The sequence below is a fragment of the Lampetra fluviatilis genome, chromosome 9 (genome assembly GCF_964198595.1).
Source record: "Lampetra fluviatilis chromosome 9, kcLamFluv1.1, whole genome shotgun sequence".
NCBI lineage: Eukaryota > Metazoa > Chordata > Hyperoartia > Petromyzontiformes > Petromyzontidae > Lampetra > Lampetra fluviatilis.
The window spans coordinates 10,532,414-10,556,366 of NC_136283.1; the positions used below are offsets into that span (position 1 = coordinate 10,532,414).

At 51.9% G+C, this 23,953-nt stretch overlaps 1 protein-coding gene across 4 annotated transcripts in view; it reads right to left on the reverse strand.

Moving 5' to 3' along the window:
* LOC144934189 (tolloid-like protein 2) overlaps window positions 1-23,953 on the reverse strand; it is a 172,870-nt gene that overhangs the window by 120,676 nt on the left and 28,241 nt on the right. Inside the window, exon 2 of one of the 4 annotated variants that reach the window (XM_078859759.1) lies at window positions 17,153-17,190. The exons of the other annotated variants lie outside the window; for them this stretch is intronic. The gene's annotated coding sequence lies outside the window, so the exon portion shown is untranslated. The remainder of the gene's footprint in view (window positions 1-17,152; window positions 17,191-23,953) is intronic. 4 annotated transcript variants of the gene reach the window in all.

The following is a 23,953-nucleotide window of genomic DNA, read 5'->3' on the forward strand; positions in this document are numbered from 1 at the left end:
GTAGAAACGTAGAACTTATTTCATACCAAAAAAAACCTCAGCACAGTATCAGTTGGCTCAAATTGGATGCCATCCAATCCACCGCAATGTTTATTTGTCACACGATGATTGCAAGGGAGATCCATGGTGCATCGGCACAGAAGAACACCAAAGTGATCCGCGCGGAGGGACAGGCAACAACGGAACAGGCGGCCTCTCAAGAGGCCACGCTGGCACTTACTTATAGATGGCACGGTACAGACGGAGACAATACAGTCAACTTTGGAAATAATTAGAGTCTCAACAGGCGACCACATTTCTGCAAACGCCAAGCTGCAAGTGCGACCACTGTGGGAGAGACGACCGCTCTCGCACAACGATATTCGCAGCCGCGGTCGCGCGCACCGGCCATGCCACCGCCAGCAGTGTGGTCAGCTCTAGCTACAAAGAGCAACAGCATAGTTGGTGGTACGGCATCGTTACATCACGTGTCCTCAGCCGGCTGATCTTCTCAATAGACGGGAGGTGGCCCTCCCCGCTCGCTGCCAAATAGCAAAGCTGCCCTGCGGCGTCGCGAGAAGGCGGTGAGGGGGAGTTTAGAGAGAGCGGCCAAACCTACACCACGATGGGCACACACGCATGTGTGTGCGTGACGCACACGTGCGTGTGCGTCACGCACACGCACGAATCGACCACACGCGTTTCCCATGCTCAGGCAACATCTGCTTGCACGTGTAGGGGTGTTACGAAGGAGCTGTATGTGTAGGGGTGTTAGAGAGAGAGCCGTTATGCATGGCAGCTTATGGGAAACAAACACAGTGGGCGGGGCTACGTGAGTGCACGGGGGGGGGGTGCTCTCAACGACGTCCGCACCAGGCAGCCCGGGGCCCCACCCCTCAGCGGGGGTGGAGTATAAAGGGGGATGTGTCAGAGGGCTCGGGGCAGAATGTTTAAGTAAACTCTTGAAGACTGAAGACTGCCTAGCTAGAGCCCTGGACTCCCCTGGGACGCCGCCCTTGTCAGGGCCGCGCAGGACCGAGCCAGCGGCGTGGTCCCGTGAACCAGAGCCAGGACTCTGGGACTCCGGGTACCGTAGCCCGACTGACCAGTGTCGGGCCAGACAGCCTCCCCTAGCCCAGTATTTGGAGGATTAGGAGGCAGGCTAGGGGTAGCTAGCCGTGTGTTCCCAGCTATCCGGGTGAGGGGGCCGATACCCCCTCCAGTACTGTATGTCCCCAGTGACTGTTGTGAAATAAATACGTGTGCCTCTACTCGGGTGTCCACGCGTCCTCAACGGTACTACATCTGGTGACAGAAGTGAACAACAACGAACATGGACACGCGCCGAACAGCTCAGGCCGGGGTGCAGGAGGCGGAGGACACCGCGGGAAGTGCGGTGCCAGAGACGGCTGATGGAGGCAACGAGCAGCCGGGGCCGAATGCATCTTTACCGGGGCATCGGGAGGAAGGGGAGTCGCCATCCGACGGACTTCGGCTGGCGCACGCGAGGCTGGCGGAGCTGCTGTATGCTGCTGCCGCCACACTCGAGAGCATCACTCGGCTGGGGGCTGCTGGACCGCCGCGGGGCGAGGACGGCCGACGACCGTTGCGCCTTCCCGCCATTTCTACTGACTACAACTTTGAATCTCCCGCCATCGCCGCAGCAGCTGCCGAGGGCGTGGCCAGCCTCAACCTGGGGTCCGACATCGGCCTCGCAGGGGCTGCCGCGTCACCACCAACGGACGGAGCGTCACCATCAGCGCGACAGGCGATTCCATCTGTCGTTCGTGCCGACGCTCAGCCGAGTTGCGGGGACAGCAAAGCGCGGGCCTCCATGGCGATCGCTGCGCTACGCCAAAGGCTGCCCCCGCTGAAAGAGTTTGTAGCTGAGGAGGGCGACTGGGGGGGGTTCCAGCGGCGCTTCCTCGCGCACCAAGAAATGGCGGGGTGGTCGGACGCCGAAGCCCTCTGCGCGCTGCCGGCGCTCCTCGACGGCGACGCCCTCGCCGCTCTTACGTCGGCACCGAGGGACAAGCGCTCCACTCTTCAGATGGCGCTGCAGTTGCTGGCTGGGGTCTACGGACCTTCGGCGGAATGCAGACAGCGATTTTACGATCACCAGCGGGGTGCAAAGGAGTCGCCCCTCGCCTACCGTACGAGCCTTCTGGCGTTGGCAAAGACGGCCTTCCCTCGTATGGATGACCAAGGCGTGGACGCGATGGTCACTGAGAAAATTCTTCTGCTGGCGGACGACCTGGACATCGCCATCGTCGCACAGGAGGACACGGAGATGGGTTCCCTCCAGGCGGCGCGGCTCCTCCACGCTAACCTCCTGTCACAGCGACGGAAGGCCAGCAGGGCAGCGGCCGGGAGTACGGTGGCTGCCGTCACCCCCCCGACGGAGGAGGTCTACGCCGCCGACTTCCGACAGCAGCAGAGGGTGGGAGTACGGGCGGGCCGGGATGGGTCGGGCCGCTCCGACCGTCCGTCATCACCACCTGCGCTCCCGCGCTGCTATAACTGCGGCATCCGGGGCCACGTCGCCTCGGGGTGCCGCTCTCCTCGACAGCGGGGGACGACGCCTCGCCGGGACGCCGGCCCTCCTCCTCCTTCCAAGCTCCATCAACATGACCCGGCGAGTCGCGGCACCCCACATGTTTGGCCAAAGCACACACCCGTTACACACAAGCACACCGCAACGAACGGGGGGCCAACATTGCGCACCGTCGGGCCAACACGCACCACTATGGGGACCCAAATCGAACCCAGGCAGTGGTCCGTGTTGGCCCACCGCGTTGTGGCGGTGTCGTCGGGGTCGTCGGCCGTAGTAGGGCACATTGACGGGGTCGAAGTGCGTATCCTCGTCGATACAGGAGCGTCGGCGACTATCATTTCGGAACTCATATACAACATTCTCCCCGTCCAGAGTCGTCCTTTGCTACCGGTTAATGTCCCATTCTACGCTGCTAACGGGGGCTCATTGGGTATCATGGGTCAGATTCGCGCACAAATTTCGATCGGTGATATTAAATTGTCCGGCCCCATTTTTGTTTCCTCCTCGCTGGCGGTTCCGTGCCTGCTGGGGATGGACTTCTTGGGCAAAATGCCAATTCGGATTTTGATTGATCAAGGTTGCATTGAGCTCCCGTCGGGACGACGGATGGCGTTTTTGCCTTCCCCTACTGCGGCTCGGTCGGCGTTCGCAACGGTACCGGCGTTTGTCATTCAAACGGTTCACGTGCCGCTGGGGGCACAAATGTTGGTGCCCCTAAAACTTCGTAGGCCCTTCGCTAAGGGTGTTGGGGACCAGGGTGTCCTGCTGGGGCCATCTAGGGCCGGGGTTAGCGGGCCGCATTTAATTCCCGCCCAGACCATCGTAAGGGGGGACGGGGACCCTTTCATCGCGGTCCTCAATGTGGGGTCGCAGGCCGTGGTAATTCCTCAAGGGACCGTGCTTGCTCACGCAACGCCGGTGCCCTGCGAGGAACCTGTCGCCAATCACGTTGGCACTGCCACTCTGCCGCTTCCACATTCGGACACCGATGAAGGGTGGCTTGAGGCGCTTTATGCGGGATCGACGGACCTGTCGGATGTAGAGCGTCAAAAACTTAGGACACTCCTGCGCGAATTTGCCGACGTGTTCAGTCAGAACAAATTCGATTTAGGCTGTACCCATTTGCTGCGTCACCATATTGATACGGGTGACAGCGCGCCCATACGCCAAAATCCCTTCCGGCTGAGTCCCGCCGAGAAGGACCATGTCAAATCGGCTGTTGATGACATGTTAGCCGCCGACATCATTTCTCCCTCTACCAGCCCGTGGGGAGCGCTGATCGTTCTGGTTAAGAAACAGGATGGATCGTTGCGGTTTTGCGTCGATTTTCGCCGCCTCAACAAAATTTCCGTTGCTGACGCATACCCGCTTCCCCGCATTGACGAATCGCTGGACGCCTTGGCGGGGGCGCGATTCTTCTCCACATTGGATTTGCTTTCGGGATTCTGGCAGCTTCCTCTGGACGATGAATCTAAGCCTAAAACTGCATTCCGTACACCACATGGTCTCTTCCAATTTAACCAGTTGCCGATGGGATTACACTCGGCGCCGGCGACTTTCCAGCGATTGATGGAATTGGTTTTGGCTGGATTGCAGTGGGATTCGTGTTTAATCTATTTGGATGACGTTATCGTCTTTAGCAGAACATTTGACGAGCATCTCCAGAGGTTGCGGGCCGTTTTCCTCAAAATGCGGGCTGCTAATTTGAAATTTAGACCCCAAAAGTGTCATTTATTGCGCGAATCGGTACGTTATTTGGGGCACATCGTTGGACGCTCGGGTATTGCTACCGATCCCGCCAAAACGCAGTGCGTCAGCTCCTGGCCGACTCCCACCTCGGTGGGAGAGGTCAGGAGCTTCGTTGGTTTCGCGTCATATTACCGACGCTTTGTCGTGGACTTTGCCACCATTGCTAAGCCCCTGCACGCTTTGACGTCAAAGGGGGTCCGCTTCCATTGGGGACAGGAGGAGGAGGCTGCGTTCCGCTCCCTTCGGGACGCTCTGGTTAATGCCCCTCCCCTGGTTTATCCCGATTTTTCAAAACCCTTTGTGCTCGATGCCGACGCGAGCAACACAGGTATTGGGGGCGTGCTTTCCCAGGTGGTTGAGGGCGTGGAACGGGTGGTCGCGTACGGTAGTCGAGTGTTGTCTCCAGCGGAGCAACGATATTGTGTCACCCGTCGGGAACTGCTGGCAATTGTCTATTTCATCCAGCAGTACCGGCCATATCTGTACGGGCAGCGTTTCACCGTCCGTACAGACCATGCAGCGCTACAGTACGCCCTGCGAGTCCAACAACCATCGGGACAATTGTCTCGATGGCTGGAGGTTCTCCAGGATTTTGATTTTGAGACCACGTACCGTAAGGGCGTTCGCCACACCAACGCGGACGCTCTGTCGCGCATGCCAACCACCCCCGAATGCGCATGCCTCCTGGGGTCGGGTCGGTGCAGGCATCCTGGTGAAATGCCTGTTCCGGTCTTGGCGGCTGCTGACGACGCAGCGTCAATGACGAATTCCATCGCACAACAGGGATCTGATTCCCTGTTGGGGTTGCCTGCCACGGAATGGGGGCGTTTGCAGATGGAAGATACCTCCCTCCTTGCGTTGCGCCGCCACGTCGGGGACCGGGGGCGGGGGAGGGGTGATGCCGACGCATGGGAAATGCTCGGTGGGTTGTTAATGCATTGGGACGGGAAATCCCATCGACACCGGCTGGTGGTCCCTTCGGGGTTACGGGGTAGGGTGGTGTGGGCCGCTCACGAGCGCCTCCTCCACCTGGGAACCCAAAAGACCCTGGCCTTGCTCCAACTTGATTTTTTTTGGCCGGGCATGACAAGGGATGTCGGGGATCTGTTAGGGTCGTGCCCTAGGTGTGCGCAGCGGAAACCACCAGCGAGGGAGTCGAACCCGCCCCTGCAGTCTATCAGGGTCTCCCGGGTGAACGAACTTGTCGCGCTGGATATTCTGGGACCGTTCCCCGCCACCCCCAGGGGAAATAGATATTTGTTAACCGGGGTGGAGTACTTCACGCGCTGGCCTATGGCCTGGCCCCTGGCCAACCAGTCGGCAGCAGCCATCGTGGAGGCCTTTGTCCAGGGATATGTCCTTGACAAAGGTGCTCCCGAGCGGCTGCTGACCGACCAGGGTAAAAATGTTTCTGGCAAATTGCTCCAACAGGTCTGTGAGATCCTGGGCACGAAAAAGATTCGTACCTCTCCATATCACCCACAAACCGACGGGATGGTCGAGCGGTTGCATCGTACCATCACGTCGATGTTGTCACAGCAGGTTTCGGACTCACAGACAGATTGGGACTTGAAAATTCAGGGGGTCCTGGCAGCGTACAGATTGGCCCCCCATGCTGCGACGGGATTTTCCCCCTTCTTCCTTATGTATGGCCGCGAACCTGACCCACCTGTTCGGGCCCAGCTGCAGATCCCAGCGCCACAGGGAAAAACTCAATTGGCCGAACATGTTAAATTTAACCTGGAAAAATTGACAGAGGCGCGGGATGCTGCCATGCAGAATTCTGACATGCGGCAGAGGGCTAATGAGCGCCTCAGACTGGGTCGCGCGCATGTGCTACAGTGGAAGCCGGGGGACAGGGCATGGCTGCACTGTCCCCAGGTACCACTCGCGACCTCCTCAAAACTGGTGCGGCTGTGGCGGGGCCCCGTCGAGGTGGTTGAGGTCCTGAGACCTCAGTGCGTACGCATTAAATGGGGGAAGCACCGGTGGTTTGTACACCCCTCCAGGCTCAAACCCTTCATTGCGGTGCGAGGTCCCACTACACACGCGCGTGGCCAAACATGTGGGGGGGCGACCGACTCAAAGAGTTCGTCTCCGCTGCTCTCGCCTGACGCGTTGCCGGCTGTCCCGCCCCCAGGTGCACCGGGAGTGACGGGCTCACGCCCGACGACCCCCACGGGGGATGCCGAGGGTCTTGCGACGTCAACAACAGACTCACTCGGAGATGGACACTTGCCACCCGACGGCCTGCTGGCCGGGGTTATCCCGTGTGACGGGCCTGCGGCGAGGACGCGCGCAAAAATGCGCAGACTCTTGTGACGCACGGAGTGAAAATGGGAAAAAAAAAAAGGAAAAAAAGAATTTTTTTTTTTTTGAAATATTTTTTTTCCTGTGTACGTTCACATGTTATGCTCACTGTGTGCGGCGTCGGTGGTGTGCTCCTGGCACATTGCATTGTACGAATGTTGTGTTCGCTGTGTGTTGTGTGTGTGCTGGGGGGTTTCCTGAAAAAAATGTATATACGTTGGTTGTACGGATTTCGTATTTATTCGGGGGTGGGGTGCGTCGGGTTATTTTCCCTTCCTGTTGTTCTTCTCGTTGCGTTATTGTTGTAAAAATGAGGCACACGCTGGGGGATCGAGGGGTGAATAAACTTTTATTGTCAAGGTTGCAGCCGGGACGGCTGCGAGCTGTACAGGGGGGGGTGATGTAGGGGTGTTACGGAGGAGCTGTATGTGTAGGGGTGTTAGAGAGAGAGCCGTTATGCATGGCAGCTTATGGGAAACAAACACAGTGGGCGGGGCTACGTGAGTGCACGGGGGGGGGGTGCTCTCAACGACGTCCGCACCAGGCAGCCCGGGGCCCCACCCCTCAGCGGGGGTGGAGTATAAAGGGGGATGTGTCAGAGGGCTCGGGGCAGAATGTTTAAGTAAACTCTTGAAGACCGAAGACTGCCTAGCTAGAGCCCTGGACTCCCCTGGGACGCCGCCCTTGTCAGGGCCGCGCAGGACCGAGCCAGCGGCGTGGTCCCGTGAACCAGAGCCAGGACTCTGGGACTCCGGGTACCGTAGCCCGACTGACCAGTGTCGGGCCAGACAGCCTCCCCTAGCCCAGTATTTGGAGGATTAGGAGGCAGGCTAGGGGTAGCTAGCCGTGTGTTCCCAGCTATCCGGGTGAGGGGGCCGATACCCCCTCCAGTACTGTATGTCCCCAGTGACTGTTGTGAAATAAATACGTGTGCCTCTACTCGGGTGTCCACGCATCCTCAACGGTACTACACACGCACAAGAAAATCGGGACTGACTCATTCGACGGGGGCTGAACGCTTTCACCACGATGGACTAATTAAAAATAAAATTACGCAACAGTGAGTAAGTGGCCGAGTGGCGAAGGAAGTTTATAATGTCCATGATAGAGCACAGCATCGCTCAGACCCCTAGGTGCAAGTGACGGCAGCCACACAAGATTATCCAAGGTTCTCAAGTGGTAGAGAAACTCTGAATGAATTTCCCGGATGGCTAATGACTGCACCCAAAGATTAAATCGCATACATTCAGCTCGGCAATGTAATTGGGGCCTCCTCTTGACTCTTGAGATCGTCGTTCGGTACCCGGGCACAAATGAGAAGAACTCAAACATGTGTCCAGTTGTGAAGAGTGTCATGCTGGACACGAAAAGGTTGACCCAACAATAGTACGAGTACATTGCGCCGTCTCGGCGTTTACTTTTACTGCAAAGGCGAATATGGCAAAGACTAATGTGGTCTGCGGCTGTGGCTTTAGGAGCTTATGATTCCACTTCTGGACCACTTCACAGTGAGGCAATGTGCCATCAGAAGAAGAGGCATCCTAACGTGTACAAATTCGCGTGCTCTGTGACTGGGGCATGAATTACGCAATGAAATAAAAACAATGTTTAAAAAAAAACACATTTACTGGCTCGTTTAAAAAGTCACGGATGGTTATGCATTGTGAGAAACCAGTGCCCTTAAACCGAGCTCAATAAACACCGCTCACTCGCAGCCAGAAAACTCTGCTGGAGAATTCCACATGCGCGGCAAATCTAAAAGAGTCGATGGCCCTTATTTCAACAGTGCCGTGGTGAAAGCAAATGCAGGGCTGCACCTTTACCGATACACAATGTCAAAGGGGGCACTGGGGTGAACGAGAGAACCCTTAAAGTAGCTCGTAGCATCCCTGAAACTCCCCTGGGCCCTAAAACAAACCCAGCTCTGAGCCAAAAAGGTAACGGACAGCAACTCCCAAAGGGGCATTCACAGTAAAGACCTTGATTGCAGGAGTCAGGCCACACATCGTTCCAGCCTCCATGGATGCAGTTCATCAACATTTTTTACATTCTTTCAATTAAATATATTGTAACATGGACCCCCGGCTTCATTTGCACAGCAACTTAGACCATTTCCTATTCCTTCAAATAAGAAAAACATATTTTTTTTATACAAAAGCATAGGAAGCCCCAAGTCTTTAAACGTATAGACTGGCCATCGCTAGAGAGATGTGTAATTTCCACCACAGGCCGATGGTGGTAAGAATCGTCCTCCACTAGTTTGAGGGTGGACACGTTTCTCGACTGCCGAGCTTGATCGGCAAACAACTCCAAGGAATTCCACGAGGCTTCTCACGTGAGCGTCATGTACTGCATTTCTTTGCAAATATTCCCCGAAACGTGTTTACACTCACATCGACGACGGTATCATTGGTTCACACTCTTGAGTGATGACCTTACCTATCCATCACTGCCAGGCAATGCAGGCAACCTGATACAGGGCTGTGATACAACCACAACAGTGGTGACATTGGGCAATAGTAAGGCACTGCTGCTTATGATGAGCAATGCCACTCATGGAATCTCCCGTCAATACCAAAATATTGCTGTTATGTTTAATAGAACTCTCAGAATTTCAACACGCGATGGTTTTGAGGATAGTGGTATCATCGTTCGTGGGTGGTGAGATAGAGCAACTGCAGGTACTGGGCAGCTCTGTTGAGAGGAAATAACATCACATACAACCAATGGACAAACATAAACATAGAGCCTCCATTTCGCCTTCAACAGACCGTTGGGTCAAGTGCTGTGAGCGAGCAGCACCTATGAAGGTCGGTACTGTACACGAAGGGGTGGGTGGCCAGCACCACGCTAATGGGTAATCTAAATTGTATTATGGTTGTTATTGTTTTACTTGCATCACACTGGGATTTTTGCACACAGCGGTCTTTTTTTGTGAAGATTTGCTGGTTTATTCCAGGATGTTTCTGTTGCGCGTCGTCGCTTTAAGATGTTCTCCGTTCATATTTTGTTTGTTGCGGTTGCACCCGACTCAAGAGCCGCATGGCTCACAGGGCTATACCTAATAAATGAAACTTGAAACTTGAAACGCTAATCGCTCCCCACTCCCGTATGGACAGACAAATCCCTATTTCTGCACAGATCCCATCCGTAAGTGGCAACAATGAATATTTAATTCCTATCCTCAACAGCAGAGCCACAGGTGTTGTTACAAAAACACTTGACGTGAACGTCACAGAGCCCCTCCCTGCCCGTTGCACGTCCTTCAAGGATCTATCCAGCAAGCCAACCACTACACCACAGTAGCAGCAGCAGCCCAGTAGCATCATCATCCCTTGCGCTCATAAACCGTGGCTATGCGAATGATCCCACCAGGCGCGTGCCTGGCGAGGCCCTCTGATGGGAGTCGCAGGTCGGTACGGTTGCCTCTGTTCTTTGCCGCAGCAGTGATTTACGGAATTTGCCCAGGTGATGCATCACGTGCACTCTGCTGGGTGCCGCGCCAGAGACGGCATTCCTCGCAGACGTGCGTCGCGGAGCAGAATCGAGTGCCAAGGGGTGGAGCAATGGGGCTCCACCGAGCGGTGTCAGACACCAGCAACTGCAGCAGCCACGGTCAATCTCTCGCTCCTGCGCAAGGAACGGATCTCACCGCTTTATCTCTGCCCTGGGTGTCCTCGTGAGCACGTTCCCTCCTTTGGATTACATTCCATCGCCAGTCTCGTCCATTGGCCATCGTCCCTTCTAGATGTAAAGTGTGCTGCTTAAGCCCAATAAGCCAAATAAATTAGTGGGAAAAAGGGCACAGAAATAACAAAAACGCCAGTTCATTCACGCCCAGAGTAAATTAAATTATGTAGGCAGAGCGAACTTTGAACCAAGTGGAGGCGCAGCGTGGTATAGGGAGCAGAGAGACTTGCAGTGTTTTTCTCTCTCTCTGACATCTTGGGGCCATTGCACCTGCGAAACTAATCAGGGTATGAGGTCAGGACAGAGCAGATGGGAGCCTGTTTGTGATCTCCAGATCAAGCCGAGAGGCTCGCCGTGGCTCGCCTTGGAGGGAGGGAGGAATGAGTCACTCCACGACACGCTCTGTTTTTATTATATATCATCTCAAAGCCTTCATTTATTTTCTGCCTTAGGGCTGTTTTGACGCAATGGGACATCTCAAATTCAGCACAGCAGGTGCAGCATTCTATCGCAGAAAGCAAGAACGGACGTTAAAAGTCAACAATTAAGTGTATGCATGCACGCAGAACTTATTTCGCACCATAAGTCGCCAACCATGCTCATCGCAGGGTGCAGGAGTGACAAATAGTGAACTTGTTTCACAATAAAGTAAAGTAACGCGACAGCTGTATGCACAAACGCACCAGGACGAGCGTACCACCGTCACACGCGGTTGCACCGTCACACCGCCGACTCGCTGGGGACTGCGGCACGGGCGAAAGCGTGCAGAAGGTCGGACAGGCGCGGTCGATTGATCGGGGTGGATACGCGATGGTCAGAGACGCGATGTCGCACTCACGTAAAGCGAGCCAACGTCCCAGACTCTCTCCCGAGAGCGGGTACTGAGACCGACTGACGCAGTTGGGAGAGCGCACCCCTCCAATGTCGTCGCCCTTCTGGAGAAGAGCCATTGCCCAATCCATTCACCTGCTGTGTCACAGCCACCGATTCCCGCTGCGAGTCGGTGTGATGGATGTTTTAAAAGGGAGCACGTGTCGGTGATTGCGGGGTGCGCCGGTTTCAATTTGCCGCGACTGCACAGCGACGCTCAAGGTTTTTTGTTTTTTTACCAAATCGTCCCAACTGCCGTGACATCGTTTTCCGATGCAGTTCACCCTGGGCACCCCCCCCCCACACACACCCCTCCCCCCGTATCATGATCCAATTTGGCTCCAAAATAACGGTAATGGCAGTGCCTACTTAAGAGCAACCCAAGGTCACCCACAAAATGATATTGCATTGCACAGAGGTCTTAACAAGGCTCTACGTTATGAAGATGAAACGTTACCCGCGATGAATGAGGCACCGAGAGATTTTTTTCACTTGGCTGTTGCCCACCAATGCAAAGCTGCAGCCTTGCAACAGCTTGCTTGCTCCCACCACGAACGGCAGAAGGGCTTCCACGAGAGGGAGCTCTTGAAGAAACCCCCCCCCCCAACTATAGAGTATTTGGCCTACTCTTCCACGATGGCGAGACGGTTTTGGATGAAGAGGTGCGAGTATTCGGTTCACCCCACCGGACGTGACCTGCCGATCATAGGCACGCAGTTGTGTCACTCATTTATACTGCTGGGGTGAGAGGCGGTGGGGAGGGAGAGGCGATGTGGGGGGGGGGGGTGCTGGAGAGAGGCGGTGTGAGTGGAACATTTAAGAAACTTGCTTCTTCGTTTAAACTGCCACACGCCAGGAGATCGAATTTGTGACCTCTAGATCTGAGGTCGTGTGCTCACCGTTACACCGCAGCTCATCTATAGCAATACACACTGACCACACCTGAACTCTATAATATATTTTGACTTGTTAAATAAACTTCATACTATGATGGGGAAAAACTGGCTGGCTGGAGGGAAAGACGGAGAGACCGTCACAGATGTCCACAGGGCAAGAGCATTGCTCGTTAAAATTAAAACAAAAAAGGCCTTCAAAGGGCCAGAATATGATAGGCGATAGCGATCTTTGTTTGAAGTTTCTAAAATCCGATGTCAATTTAATATCGGAACGTTTGTTCAGACTTGATGTAAAATACACATATAATAAACAGAGACCGTTACAATGTGATACTTGCATAAATAATAATCTGCAAGGATTTTATACCGTAGAAAAATATGCAACTTGAACATTAAAACACATTTTACATTAGATAAACCATTGTAATGAATTCGTCTTCAGCCCTTTGTCAATCCACTGCTGGATGAAGGCCTTCCCAATCGACATTGGTCACGGTGGTTGTTTGACCATACTTCACCATTCTGGTGAAGGGAAGCCCAGGACTGGTTCAGACATCGCTCGTCAATCACTGCGCCACCACTCCCAGGCCAATGTTAACCTAAAATGTGTCATTAACTCCACGACTTACGTGACATGTTCATCAATGCAATCCTGACACAGGTGACGGAAATGTAGATTTTTACGCGCGAAAATAATTCGGTGGATTGAAAGTTACTTGATTTTCAGTGCCAAAATAAACCGATAATTGCTCAGCATTGCATTGGCCACGTTATTTTCGACGTTCGTTCACTTGATTTGAAGGTCTAAAACAATTTCAAACGTGGAGCCTGGTGTACCGGTTGGAAAGAGCGAGTGCAGACGTTTCTTTTAAAGGAGCGGATATCCCACCATGGGTCACAATGCAAGAAGGCAGCAGCAAGGGACCTCCCCCCCACCTCCCATCCCCCCCACCCCCATATCCCCCCCACCTCCCGTCCCCCCACCCCCCTATCCCCCCCCACCCCCCGTCCCCCCCACCCCCCTATCCCCCCCGTCCCCCCCACCCCCCACGACGAGGACGTGCAAGTCAATACTGAAGCGTGCTTTCAAAATTCCTTGGCTCAAAGTGTTATCAAGAAAACTTATGATCATTTCTATGTACATATTTAACCAACACATTCTTGACATAGCATGTTTTAAAAAAAAAATGTACACACACTGGTATGTATGCTACTATATTTATTTCTGTGCAGTATTTATGAATAAAAGTAATGCCAACTTCATGGTGTTCCTGCGGTTGGCGCGTATTTCCTCTCACGTGCTCAGCGGTGAGTTCTAAAACCAGCTTCAGGGGCTTAAACTCAGCCCAATCGGCCCTCGGCGGGCGGTAAAATTGGAACCAACATGTGGAGATTCAAGCGTGGTCATGCGATCGCGAGAGCGGCCCGCTTGCCATGGAAACGTGCGAAAATGTTTGCCACAGACTCATAGTTGGCAATGGAGTTGAGTGCTGCCAGCCATTGGGTCTTTGCTTGAACGGGGGGGGAGGGGGGGGGCAGGGCAGTTGGGAGAAGACACTTTGGCTTGACCTTTGACCTCCATGTTTGCAAATGCTCTCCATTCAAAAGCAATTTAAGCGGCTGCAAGTTGCAATTTTGGGGGACCCCCCCCCCCCCCCATGCTATTGTTTTGAATGAAATAACATTAATTTAAAATAGGTCTGTGTGTTACACGAAGTATAGCAACATATTGGACAACCGTTTTGAAATGATGACAACTGTAGCCCATGTATACAATGGCTGTCGATATAAACAGTAGATTGGCTCATCAATAAAGTGCCTCGCTGCTCACTCCAGCGTGGGGTGGAGCTCATCTCTCCTGGTGGACTTTGGCCCATTGTGCAACATTCCATATTCCCATGACACATGGCAGTCTTTCCAGAAAAAATGACCTCGTTTTGACTTCCCACAAAAAAGGTGGGATACTCATTCCATACAAGCTGGAAGAAACATCTTTGTCACCAGAATATTAACTCGCAACCTCCTGACTGCGAGTCCCTCTGACCACAGACATTGAGGGCAGCGTGGAAAGAAAGTCGCACTTTACTTGTGAAAGGAAACAAACACAGTCGAACCATGCTTGGGACGTATTATTGCAAAAAATGAACAGGGTTTCGTGGTCACCTGCTGCCTGCCGATCAGAGCCCTGAACAGCAGCGCTTACAGCAATTAAATCAGCTCACAGCCAGTGCCACTGAACGCCTAAAGAATCCCGGGGCCGTCGATTTCGCGCGTTTGTTGCCGTTCCAAGAGTCGGTTGCTCGTCTCTGGAACGCGTCGTACGAAAGGATCAAATGTTGACAAGGAGCTGCCTCGACTTACTTGGACCGCGAGGCCAGCCTCGTTGAAGTCCCTCATCACAGCCAAGCAAGCCAAATCGCACGTCCTGCCAAGCCGCCTGCTTCTCGTCAGCACGACACGGCTCTCTAATAGGTACCACCAGGTGATTAACTAGCCGTGGAGATACGCGATGTTTAATTAAGGGCTCCAAAGCTTTTAAATTAACCGTGCATTCAATTCACAAGGTCCCAGTGTCAGTGAAACGGAATGAATCATAACAAATGGATCCGCAACAAGCAATGATTAAACATCTCATACTTTGCCCATTCGTTGTGAGAAGTCAACAATGGCGTGTCCGATAGACTGGTTTCCCATAACAGGAATGTGAAATTTGCATCACTGGCTGGGGAGTTTAAGAGAGATGAATACCAAATACCTCGAAAGTGATCGTGGAGTCACTGTTGACAAAAGGGAAACGTGGAAAGTTTTGAGCCTGGAATTGCACAGGGGGCAGGGAGCCAAGAAGCTAAAAGCATGGGCAGTTGGGGGGAAGGGAGACCATGGGGGCCAGCAGATGAGAATAAGAGACCTCCCGACTGAGAGACGGTCGACCCCGAGTCTTAAGCGGGAAGCCTTGGGCTTCTGGAGCGAGAAAGGTGCGTGGAGGGGAGTAGAGTGAGATGAGAATGGAGAGGTAGGAGAGTGCGTGGAGGGGAGTAGAGTGGGACGAGAGGGGAGAGGTAGGTGAGTGCGTGGAGGAGAGTAGAGTGAGATGAGAAGGGCGAGGTAGGAGAGTGCGTGGAGGGGAGTAAAGTGAGACGAGAGGGGAGAGGTAGGAGAGTGCGCGGAGGGGAGTAGAGTGGGATGAGAGGGGAGAGGTAGGAGAGTGCGTGGAGGGGAGTAGATTAAGATGAGAGGGGAGAGGTAGGGAGTGCGTGGAGGGGAGGATATTAAGATGAAAGGGGAGAGGTAGGAGAGTGCACGGAGGGGAGTAGAGTGGGACGAGAGGGGGGAGGTAGGAGAGTGCACGGTGGGGAGTAGAGTGGGACGAGAGGGGAAAGGTAGGAGAGTGCATGGAGGGGATCAGTGAGCTGATAATGGACAGGTGGGCAGGGGTGAGCCAATGTAACATGTTTAAAATGGAGAGTGCGAATTTGATCATAGACAAGATTACCACGGATACGGCACGGCTTAATGTTACCTTGCTTCGTTCACATCCGCAGTGACAATCGCAGCTGTGAAAGCTCCCCGACTCTACAAAGGTGGCCCGCGGCACCGCTGCATTACTGGCTAAGGAACCCCACGACACCTTTTATGGATCTTGTGCATTTTTGGTGTGGGCGTACATTTGAGTTTTTTTTTGGTTTGTGGCCTGCTTCCAAAATTCACTCTTTGACCATCCTTTAACAATCTTAGAACATGAACAGAACCAAATGAATGCCCATCAGTTGAACTGTACCTTCGGGAAATGTAGCCAACATTTGGGTTTCCACACGCGACGGCGCGAAGCAATGTCGGAACGTCCTGAAATGTATTCCTCGTGTTATTTATTCCGTTAAACACCTTGGCAAAGACAATGTCCTTTTTGCTGCTCAAAAATAGACCAAACTCGCTGCGTGCGTGCCTTGATAAGTATGCGCTCACCCAGAGAAGGTATGCAAGAAGACGAGGAGCTCAATAGGCATGGATTATCTTTTTTGACAGCAATAAATGCTCCAAGGTGTCTCTTTACACTCTCCATGGCCATTAACATAGCCCCATTGCAAACAATGGAGCACAGAAAAAGAAAATCATCACGAGAGCATTGCTCAACTGTGACAGCAAAGAGAGTGCTTTATACCTTTATACGGTCACACGTTTCTTCAATAAGAAAAAAAGCATTCGCTGGCAAACACGACTACCTTTCTTTTAGGAGATTTGCCAGTTTTTTTTTCACTTTTTACGCGTTACGCAATTGGAGCGTTTTTTTTTTGGTTGTTTTCGATTTCACGGCAACGAGCGGCTCGGGCACGCCGCACCGCCGCGGGCCGCATTCCCCTCTCTCCGCACGCGCCCGGCCTCCGAAGCCGCAGCATTCCGCGGCGTTCCGCCAGGTGACTGCAGACTTCGTCGCACCGGCCACCGCGCGCTCTCGAGCCAGCTGCGACCTGCGCGTGCCTTCGATGACACCGCAAAACAAAAAAATGTATTTCGATTTAAACCTTTCGTGACTGCAGCGATTCATCTTCTTGGTTCTTTCGGTAAAGTCACGTAGAAGGGAAATAATAAAATGATAAAAATACTCCACTTGTTTTATTATGTTTTATTTTTATTATTTTATTATTTCCCTTCTACGTGACTTTACCGAAAGAACCAAGAATACAAAAAAATGTATTCCTACTCTTGACACAACGGTGTCCGAACCATGTCCGTGTCGTGCTCGCTGAGCTGCATTGGCTCCCGGTTGCCAAACGAATACGTTATGACGGGTCGCAGTCATTGCACACAAGGAGCATGAACCATCGTGCCAACTCCATCGAACAAAGACGGTCACCGCATCGCGCGCTTTCAGATGCGCTTCTGCGGCGTCTGGAACCCTCTCCCTTCCATTATTCGGAAGCCACTGGAGCTATGCGCTTTTAAAATCTCGATTGAAAACCCCATTTCTTTTGAACTGCTTTTTGTGCCGAGGTTTGCCGTCCTTACGCCGCACCTCCAATTTAGCACGGGTGGCTACGTACGGCACGAAAGAGGTTCAACATGCACACATACAGTGAGCAGAACCGGAGTGTGTGTTTCCACTCACGCTTTGCGGAGAAGGCTCCGATGTTCCCCGGCAGTGATCTAGGGACAGAGGAGTCGAGAGAATATAAAGCGAGGGAGCAGGATGGGAGGAGGAGAAGACAAAAGGAAAGAGGACGACCAGGAGAGGAAAGTGGAATGGTGGGGCTAGCCACAAATTTTCTTAGGTTTTTTCGGTAAAGTCACGTAGGTAAAAAATTAAAATTAATAAAAGTAAAATAAAAAATTAAATAAAAATCACGACGTTTCTCTTACTTGATACAGCAATCGTGCTGTGATGGTTCCACCTGAAGACGGAAGCTTGTGTTGCCTCCGAAACGTCGTGATTTTTATTTTACTTTTATTTTACTTTTATTCATTTTAATTTTTTACCTACGTGACTTTACCGAAAAAACCTAAGAATATGAATCCTTGCAGTCACGAAAGCTTCAAATCTAGAACTAGCCACAAATATTAAATAAAACAATTAAAATGTAATAATAATGTTGCCTCTGCAATCAAAACTGAGTTTTACCTGGATGCGCTGAGTGGGAATAACATCCTTTAAGGGAGTGAAGAGTCTGTATAAATAAGCACAACTTATAAATTATAACCATCTATAAATGGGGTCTCATCCAACTCTAGCTTTAGGTGTAAGTTTTCTTGTGCAATGTGTGTCGTTGGATAGTAATCTGCACAATAGAGGGAGATGCTTTTGATGGGTTACATGAACCACTTGTCAAGGTTTTGACACGGCAATATCAGTGTTAAGAGACAGGCGTTTGAGCAGAAGTAATGCCGATGCTGCTCTATGGCTCAGAGCTAGACTTTTAAAAAACACAAATCGTACAGCATCTTGCCACCCATAATCACAGGTCCACACGGAAGGACAGGCCAAGCAATTTGGAAGTTCAGAGTAAAACGTGGCAGGAACATGCTGTAGATGTGGCGATTGAAGGAGGTCGAGATGGGTGGAACACGCGTGTAGGATCGAGGTTAAAGCACCTAACATGGCATCTCTCGGGACCTCAACGGCGTTGTTAGAGGTGCCTCGCGGATTGGTCAATGAAATTTGACAAAACATCCGAATGCATGACCCTCTTGTAAAATGGTCCATAACATTTCAGTGACACTTTCCTGGATACAATCACGAGCTTGACTATGATTTAACCAAATGGAACATTTTTCAAAGCGGCATCATCGTCATCATCACCTTGCATGGAGAATTTGGTGTCTTTAGTAAACAGCAGCAGTGCAACCCATCTGAGGAACGAAGCGTCCTCACTTGAGCATATGGAGTCATACACCTTATCGGTGCCGGATTATCCCAGTAGCAAAAGTTGCATATGCTACAGGCCCTGCACTTTCCAGGGCCCCGCACTACAGTAAATGCTTTCAAGCTATCAATTCCGGTTCAGTGATTCTGCACTTGCTCTACTATACTGCCTTCAACTTTTATGAACGACTGGGTATTTCAGGTTAACGATTTGTCGTATTATCTGGCTGAAAAGCAAGTGAAAAAATACAATTAATTTACGATGCAAGTAAAAAATGTTTTTTAATATTCATGTGGTTTTTTGTTAGAGCCACTTTATAACATATGTTACAGGCCCTGCACAAGCTTAATCCGGCACTGCATCTTGTGAGTGCAATTGTTTGGTGCCAGCCTTTAAATGTGGGTAATTTTACTGGTTAACTTAAATCCAAGGCATACCTTCGACTCACAGCGTCTCCCTGTTGCACACGGTTGGTGGCACTGAGACAGTGGTGGAAATTCCACTTTTCGAGGTGTTGTAGCCAGTCACAAAGTAAGTCCCCAAATTTGTGACGCCTGCAGGAGATGATTGGTCGAATTAACCTAATATTTTAGCAGGCCGACCACTCTCAATGGTCCGACAATTCCCTCCACCTACATTTAAATATATTCTTGCGCATGTTAAATTCGCCGTCCCGCAAAACGCCACACTCCGTGGCGAAATCCGAGCGAGAGTCACGTTCACCGAGCGGAGGTCTTGCAACGGGCAGCAGGAGAGAGAGGGAGAGATCGCGAGCGGGCGGACACCCGGGTACCCGTCACTCATGGGTAGACAATCGCCGCACTAATCCACGGCTTCTGAAGGCTCTTAACAAGGATGAGCCGCCGGGGTATTTTTGGATCTTGTCAGGGCTGAAGTAGGCACGCACACAAATGCACGCGCAGCCTTGCACACACGCACACACATACACACGCAGCCTTGCACACACGCAGACAGCGAAGGAGTCGCCGGATTTCGTGCCCACGTTCGTTTTCTCCGCGCTGTCTGGCAGCAACCGAGCGCGTGCCGCGCACGTCGTCAAAATTATGTCAATTGCCGCGCGTTCCCCGATTTCATGCGATGTCCCCCCTCCCCCCCACCGTGACTGGTGCAGAGCTGTAACATTGTTTATTCACCAAGGAGCAGGGCCCTGAGAGCAGAACCGTTGGGATATTTGGAATGTCAAGTCATCGGTGTGTCACCCTGCTCGAATGAGGATATGTGGCGACGGTCACCCCCACTGGTTAGACCCGAGCCCGTGATGGAAATTCGACGTTCCCACGAGTGGGACCAGTTTCTCTGCTGAATGACCATAAAGGACTTCTGTTCATAATAATACATAAATAAAAATGTTTTTTAAAGGTGAATCGAAGGTGATGGCGGGCTGAGTCGATGCCTCAGCTCGCGAGCCTTCGATTTTGAGTCAAGTGCCATTACCAGAGGGGGTGATGGATACATCCGGTGGACATGAGCAGGGTGGGAAATGGCGATGCATTTCCAAATGATTAAAAACTGTCATAAACTTTGCAATGTTATTTACACTAGTACAATAAAATGTCAATAGAGACCTACATCAGTAAATAATGAAATTGTAAAACAACAGCCTGATTACGACCGCTTGTGTTGCGATCGAAACGTCGTGATTTTGTTTATTTTATTTCATTTCTAACTACGTGACTTTACCGAAAGAACCAAAGAGTAATACAATTGTAAGTTGCAATGCATGGACTTTATAATTCATTTCTTTATTTGCCCCGTCTTTGTTTCACAACACAGACACCCGAGTGCATAAATAATCCGCTGTCATGAAGACGCTCATAAAATAAGTAGAAATGTAATTAAACAATCGTGAATTACGGCTACGTCAACTTGGAGCTCAGGAAAGAGAGACATTTTCACAACCCACTGTTTTAGCTCAGCGTTTTTTGTTTTGTTATAAATCAAGTTAGCCTGTGCATGCGAAGAGGGCATGGCTCGTTCTTCCCCTGGCCAATGCCTCATCGTCACAGCGTGCAGGTTCAACGAAAAAACAATTGAACACAGGAATATGTTTCCACAAGCGTGAATGAAGTATTCTTTGGTTCTTTCGGTAAAGTCACGTAGAAAATCAAATCAAATAATCATAGAATACGACGTTTCGGTTGCAACACAAGCAACCATCATCAAAGGGGGCATGGGCCACAGTGCTAATTTACAATTTATATAGAGCAATTTTTTTTTTTTTACAAATTTTCCAACCTCACTTGAAGTCAATGTTTTCTGGCATGAGATGAGCACCTTATTCAGCGGTGGTTGCAACACGCGGTCTCGCGTATCACCAGCGCCCTGAGAGGCCGCGAGGGAAGTGGTCCGCAGAAACTCTTGCAGATACCGCGACATTATAAGTCGGTTCAAAAGCTATGTTATTGGTGCATGGCGGTCCGCAAGTAAAATGCGAGGACGGTTGGCAGCGACGGCCCGTTTGGTCCAAACATGTTAGAAACCATCGTTCTACCGTACACACAGCACTGTGGTGGTGCCACGGAATATCCTTAATTCAACAAGGGAATGGCACTGCTTCAATGCATCATCATTAGAAAGAACAGCTTTTCTTGTCCCTGTGGCTCCTAGAATAGCAGCCCGCCGACTAAACCACACACGGCGAGACGTCAGCTTGCCTTCCTGGTCACAACGAGCATGGGGCAGCAAAACGCCTTCAGTGGTCGTGACTCAGTGGTGAACATTGTGCACTCCTATAAATGGGACTATTCCAGTTTCTCTATGGGATGACTTTTGTGGTCTTTCCGAGAAGTAGAGCACTTATTTTGGATCAGCCCAGGAGAAGACACAGTGAGATGAGACCAGCCCGCAACCGGGAATTGAACTTCTATCCCGATTAAAGTTGATTTAATGGGAGTTGCACGCTACCAACAATGGGTTCATGTGAGCGCACATTTATTTAGCTGATTTGCTGCTGCAACGCATGCAGCGGTGACGCGTTGTGCTGTCTTCCTAGAAAGCTGCTGTACAAAAAAAGAAGAGTGGCACGTGTTAATAGATGTGCATGCTTGGCGACGGTCGTTGTTCGTAAGGCCGTTTATGCAAACGAGTATCTCTCGCCCGAGCCCCAGCGAATCGCCAATCACTGCACACTCGCCAACACCCAGCATCGCTGTGCCGGGTCAATTTGGGGTTAGCGCGGGAGAGGTCGCGCCACAAACGCGTCGCGGCACATTCAAAGTCGTCGAATTAAAGTCAGAATTGCATCCTCAGCTCTCCAGACGCGTCTCCGGGTCGCACTGCGTGTTGTTCGGCACGAGGTCCGACGTTTCGCGACGCGTGCTCGGAGCGTCTTCGGGAATTGAACGATCCAGTTTCAGAAAAAAACGCGGGGCAGCTCGACAAAAACCACGTGGGGGACAGTTGCAGAACACAACCGTGAAAACCCTCGCTGGCCATAAACGTTGGCTCATTGATTAAATATTAATCGAGGTGCCCCCCTCTCTATGCCCCCCCACCCCCTACCCGAGCCAGTAGAATTCCCACGGCGAGGGACAGTTTCTCCACAAGACATCCACCGTTGCGTTCCAACAGTGGTAGACGTTGTATCTACCACAGATGGATGATTGGTCGAGTCGACCCCCCCACCCACGGACAGGATTTGAACTCGCAAACCTTCCGGCTGCAAGTCGATCACACTGCCTGCAACGTCAACCCGGCGGTGATTTCGACGAAGATGAAAGCAGGCTGAAAAACACTTCACCAGCGCCATCGCAGAGCAGCGCTCTGCCTTCCCATGGAAGAATATAAAGCGAGTTAAATAATTCAGGAACGAGCCGTTACTTCAGAGCAGACTCGGTGGCGTTAAAGCGCCAAAGCATTTTCATCGTGTTCTTCCAAGAGCTCTGCTATTGGAGCACTCAACATTATACCTAAATATGAACGTAATTGTGTTCAGAAGCCTTGAAGCTTACTGCATGCAGTATATAATTTCTTTCAAATCTCCCACATTGAGTGGATGTTCAACATCCATGTACATTATTAAAAAGGCACCTTAATAGGCCTCTTACGTTTTGTATTCGGAGGTGGCGCAGTGAGCAGCCGAATATTTCGTGAAGCTGACGACCTGTGTTCAACACCAAGCAAAGGCGACATCAGTGGCGAGCGATATCTGAACCAGTCTTCGGCTCTTTCCTCACTCACCAGCCCTGCCCAGCGTGTGTTGAAGTATAGTCAAGCAACCCACGCGATTGAAGCGTCATAATAACCACGTCCACAAGCTCAAATAAGCGGCAAGTCTCTATCACTTTGAAATTGATGAATAAAAAATACTTTCTTTATCAATGCCAATTTACTGCCTATTTTATTATTTGCAACAGTTTCGACCATCACTGCTTTAGGCAGGCGAGCTGTTCGTGAGCACCTCCATTAAAACAAGAACAGCGCCACTCACAAAAGGCGGTGCCAACGCCACACACGACGGACGATGTCTGCCAAAGACTAATTTTGACCACACACCGCACCTGGTACTCATTCTGGGTTGAGTTTATAGACAAAGATCCCCCAGGTAGCCTACATAAACTGTTGGGGAACGCGCTGTTAGTGAGCATCTGTTAAAGCCAGAACGGCACACAAGGGAGGAGATGGTTGCTGCCAGAACCACACCCGATGGCTTCTGTCTTCCCAGTGCTGATGTGCACACACCGCACCAGGCACGCATTTGAGACCGATGGACCCAAATTATATCCAGAACCGGTTCAAATATTTCGCCGCCGATGCTGGCCGAGAGTGGGATTCGAACTCCGGTCACCGGGTTGGTCCGCACGGCGTTGCGAACCATCGCGCCACCCCTCCCCACACAGCAGTACGTACACGCGCGAGCGCTCACGGGCACGCGCGAGCAACGCCGTGCCGTTCGGAAAAAAAGCTCGGAGGTCGAGCGGCCCGGACGGCACGAGCCGGCGCCCAGCCCTGACCGCGGCACCGAACGCGGATTCCCGGCGGCGGCCCGCGTCACGGCTCCGTTGTTGTCGTACTCAAGCGGTGACGTCCGCTGCCGTTGTGCGAGCGCTGTGCTTCGCCACTCGCACCACCACTCCCCCCGCAGCTCCGGGGCCGGTGGCCGCTTGCCTATTTCATTGTTTCAGTCGTTGTCGTTGTTAATTTAAACGAGGCTCGTTTGCCGCGCGCGTCACCGTGAACGGCAAGAGCCTTGGACTGAAGGTGGTGGTCCCGGCTCTGAGTCGGTCCTCAACGGCCACCCAGGGCAGGCAGGCGACACGGCTGCCCGCGGTGCCAAATCGCAGACGCGGTAGAGACTGCCACCGCGACTCCACAAATGGTGTCCAATTCGAGCGGCGGAAGAGCCGAGGGAGGCTCATTAGCTACAATGAAATGTCAGGCCGGGGTGAACGCAGTTGGGTTATTAAATTTGTAGTGGTTTCAGATACATTTCAAACAGCTGCATGGGATGGAGCTCGGCTCGTGAAACAGAAGGTCTCCAAATCATAAATAATTATCCAAATGTAAATTCTCACCGAGGTTGACTTCAT